Source organism: Crocuta crocuta, unplaced genomic scaffold, assembly GCF_008692635.1.
Source record: "Crocuta crocuta isolate KB4526 unplaced genomic scaffold, BGI_CrCroc_1.0 scaffold224, whole genome shotgun sequence".
Lineage (NCBI taxonomy): Eukaryota > Metazoa > Chordata > Mammalia > Carnivora > Hyaenidae > Crocuta > Crocuta crocuta.
In genome coordinates this window covers 1195605-1200203 of record NW_027529545.1, presented here as the reverse complement: position 1 = coordinate 1200203, position 4599 = coordinate 1195605, and the positions used below count along the sequence as shown (strand labels likewise).

The window sequence follows — 4599 nt, the reverse complement described above, 5'->3', positions numbered from 1 at the left end:
AACTTTGGCTTCTTCCCAGTGAAGCCCTAGGTCAAGGGCAGCCCCAGCCTTCTACCTCCGTCGTGAATAGGGCCGGTAGCGGTCTGAAAATGAATGGCGATTCCTTTGGAACTAAAATAGTTTTTATTACGAGGAGAAAAAATAATTCAACTGAACTCCAAATTCCTCTGTTTTAAAAAGAAAACTGGAGGGGGAAGCACTGTGGTGTGTGTGGTTTGACCTGAGGAAGAGAATGGCACTTCTACGGTGCTTAGAAGTTTTCCATACGCGATCACGGTACCTGGAATGCTGGGGAAATGACTTGTTATGGATAGTTGAGATGCTCAGCTGTAACCAGCGAGTCTGCTTTGTTTCATCTTTTGTTTAAAATCTTTGAATTAATACGACCTGTTCTTCCACCTCAGGAAGTAGTGTATAGAGCAGCGCTGTCTAATAAAACTCTTGGTGGTGATGGAAATGTTCTGTGTCCGCGCTGTCCAGTATGGTAGCCACTGGCCTCATGTGGCCTTTTAACCCTTACAATATACTTAGCGTGACTGAGGAACCGAAATTTAAATTTTATTTACTCTTAATTCTTTTAAACTTGGACAGCCACATGGGGATACATACCGATCAGGGCAAATATAGACTATAATTAGCACTTAGTAGATGTCTCTGACTTCAGATATTCCGTGGCATTATCATCCTACAAAATGTGAACTTTGAACTGGAAAAGGCAACAACTCTTCACTGTCTCTGACAAAGTGAAGATTCCTTCCGGGTAACCCTTTCAACCTCTGTCTTCAACGCATGCCGTCAAGAGAGGTGGTCGCATGCCATCAAGATAGGTGGTTCTGGAAATACAGCCCGAAAATTAGTTTGTTAGGTTGCACTTTCCTTTCCCCTTTCTAACATGTGAGCTGTGAGCATTTTCTGGTTAATCGGAGTCGTTATTTGATTGAGGCTCTTCAGATGATCCAGACCTGATGTCATTAAACATGGGAGAGAAAAAAAGTACATTATGGCCAGCTGAAGCCCAAAAGTGAAATGAGATAATTGATGATTTTTAAGTTAGAATAGTCCAGGCATTATTGGAATCAAAAGAAGAACCATTAGTGTGAAAAGTCGCTGTAACACCCACCTCTTAAAAGGGTTTAGGGCTTAGCTCTTGTGTTTGACCTTTGACCGGCCTGCTCTTTGAACCCAGTTAACCTTTGGCAGAATTTCAGCAGGAGCTATTCTGATGGTCATTTTTCTGTTATTTTTATTTTATTTTTCTGTTGTTTTCTGGTCATTTCGCTATTTAATTGTATATGTGCCATTTCTAATTCTTCTTTCTTCATCCTATAATGCTCATCTCTTTTCTGGTGTCTGATATTGTTGTTCGTTTTTGTTCCTGCTAAAGCCGATAGTTCCTTTCCCTTTGCCCTTCTTTGGCCAGAACGTTTCTCTGAAAACATCAGGTACACGTGAAGTCATTTCTACTTGGAGTTTACCTGAAGGGGAACCACCAAGATCCCAAGCTGACATCAAAGGGAGCTGAAGGACGAAGATGTGTCTGGATTGTAACAGAAGAAAAGGAGGGAAAGTGTTTCAAGCATTTAATGTGATTCTGATTACAGAAGTAACTTATGTTTACTGTGGAAAAATTGGATCTTTGTATAGACAGCTACTTCTCCTTCCTAGTTTTTGTCTGTGCATCTTTATGTCTATGTGTTTAAATCACCTCTGTGCTATGGTCGTGTGTAATATGCACATATGATAGATGATCTTGGTCTTGAATTTTAGTTTATCGCATTTTTCTCCACCAATAAATTTTCTTCTAAGGCAACCTTTTTTCCCATTATTCCTTCAGCTAGATGTAAGAAAATTTAAGTGAGGTACAGTCTCTCATGGTATAAATAATGTTGTAGTCAACATCTTTGCGCATATCTTTTCACACACTTTGATGACTCTCTTAGGTAATTCCTAGACATGTATTTGCAACCCCCCAAAAATGATGCATCTTGAGGTCCTCACCAACAAAGGGTGAATGAGGGCAGAGCGGATTGCAGATTTCCTAGTGACCTGAACGTGGGTAGGACAAGATAAGAGTTGCCTTGAGATGGTTTCCTCGATTTCATCTGGCTCGTTAGCTCAATTTCAAAGACATTGCACGGCTTTGTAGATAGTCTACTTTTGGTTTTTTCCTGATTTAAGAATTCTTCGCGTATAAGTTTGGGTTTATTGGTGCATTTATGGTTACTACTGCTATTTGTTTGAGACTGTACTTTGAGTCTTGGTCATTAGTATCTAGTGAATTTCTTCCATATTTTACTCAAATACATACAACGTTGGGCAGCTGACGAAGCCTGAGTTCTAATGAATTAGAAACGCTCTGTTTTCTTCAGTTTACATCAGCTCTGTTCCACTATGTGGTGATAGCCATGTACACCTACATGTCAGAATTTTGTCAGTTGCAGCCATCTGCCACAGCTGGGGCGTCAGGAAATTAAATAGTCTCAGAACGATAGTGGAACTTCCAGAATAACAATTTCACGGCCAGTGTACTTCATTTTCTTATGGAGAACATGTATACAAAGTAAGCTACATATTAAAAGATGCATGTGTATACGTGTGTGTGTGTGTGTGTGTGTATACACACACACACACACACACACCCATATAAACNNNNACACACACACACACGTATACACATATATGTATATATATTAACAAAAAGAAACGGTAGCTGAGAGCAGAAAGGAACCATTACAAAGAGATGGCAGTTTAAAACAGGCATAAGAGGGGCGCCTGGGTGGCTCAGTCGGTTAGGCGGCCGACGTCAGCTCAGATCATGATCTCACAGTTCACAAGTTTGAGCCCTGCATTGGGCTCTGTGCTGACAGCTCAGTGCCTGGAGTCTGCTTTGGATTCTGTGTTTCCGTCTCTCTCTGCCCCTCCCCTGCTCATGCTCTGTCTCTCTCAAAANCTCACTGATCGGTGTTCATAAGTCTCATTCTAGACCATCAAGGAGATGCTATGTTGTGGTTAATATACACTGTTTAATAGAGTGGAATAATATCCATTATAGCCTACCATGCAAATGATGATATTAAAATACCTGTTTGGGAATTGAATACACAAGTTTCTATTTCTCATAAAGCTAACTTATGCAGTATATCTCATATCTTATATACTCATATATCTTATGCAGTATATCTCATTCCATAGGGAATAGTCTTCAGAGTCCAAAGCTTGACTTTTTTCCTGTAATTCAAAATGTGATTTGAATATATGTGTGTGTGTGTGTGTGTGTAATTTGACTCATTATAAAAGAATTATTTTGTCAATGACTTTTCCAGAGAATCCTCTTATATCAGAAAAATTGAAAGCAACTCCAGTCTGACTCCAGAGTTTGTGTTTTTTCCAATATCACACATAGTCTCCAAGTAACATCATCCTTTACACCCTTTAAATGTTTCTCAGTAGAAATAAATGTAATGGCAATATGTTCATGAACTGTGAAAGGCAAAGTGTGTAGGGAGGCATAGATTTTGGAGAATATACCAGGATATATGTCTCTATCTATCTATTGGAATTTTTTCAGGAAAATCATTGACAAAATAATTCCTAGTTCTGTCCGTATAAGCTTTACATTTTTGGAAGAGAGTTTGCTGGCATGATATAAACAATGGGGCTCCTGATATTGGTGTCATGACCCACTAATCATTTGTGACCCGCAGTTGAAAAACACCAGGATGGAAATAGAATGCGTCATCTGTCTAGGGGTAGATGATTCCAGGGCTGGTTAATTCAGGGACACAATGATGCCACCAAAGACTTAGGGGCTTTATATCTTTCCACTTGTCCCTCCTGGTCATAATATGGCAGACACAGCTCCAGGCATCGTATCCTCAAACAAGTAGATCCAAGGACAGAAGAGAGAGCATTTTTCCCCAGAAGCTCTTCCTCTCCTAGAAGACTTTCCTTTTGGCCCCATTCATTGTTCAGGTTCCATCACAACCCATCCCTAAACCAGTCACTAGCAAGGGGAATAGATGCATATTTGGAATCGATGGATATGGTATGTTATAGTAATTGATGCCATAACTGTCATGGAGGAGTGAGCACTCATTCCCTGAGCCAGGGGAGGACCTCATCTGTCCTGAACTTGTGGAAGGCCAGATGCTTGGAGTAATTCCAGCTTTGCCAACAAGGAATGAGTGGTAAGGAAAGCTGTTGCACAGCTAGCTAAGGAAGTCTGCCATTTTTTGCCAGGAGATTTTGACTATAATCCTGTCATAGCGTCAGTGCTGCTAGGCATCCTCTTATCAGTATTTCTGAGCTTGTTTCAGCCCTTTGGTATGTTCTAGATTCCTTAAGGATGGGGGAACTTACTGTTTTTACCAGGGTATGGAATTGTGCCTTACCCTAAAGGGAGATAAATAAATATTTACTAAATTGATTGGAATTGGCTCATGAGAATCGATGAAAAGTTTTCTTACTTTTTTTATGGGATCTAAATTCTTTTAAATCAAGGTGGTTTTTTTTTTGTTTAAATATCAAGACCCTCCCAGTAAAATTATGTTTACTCATTCCAGAAAATGATTAAGGAGACTTGATCATAAATGTAATGGA

General features: G+C 39.8%; 1 protein-coding gene across 1 annotated transcript in view; it reads left to right on the top strand.

Moving 5' to 3' along the window:
* ARHGAP6 (Rho GTPase activating protein 6) overlaps window positions 1-4599 on the top strand; it is a 235976-nt gene that overhangs the window by 110261 nt on the left and 121116 nt on the right. The window lies entirely within an intron of this gene.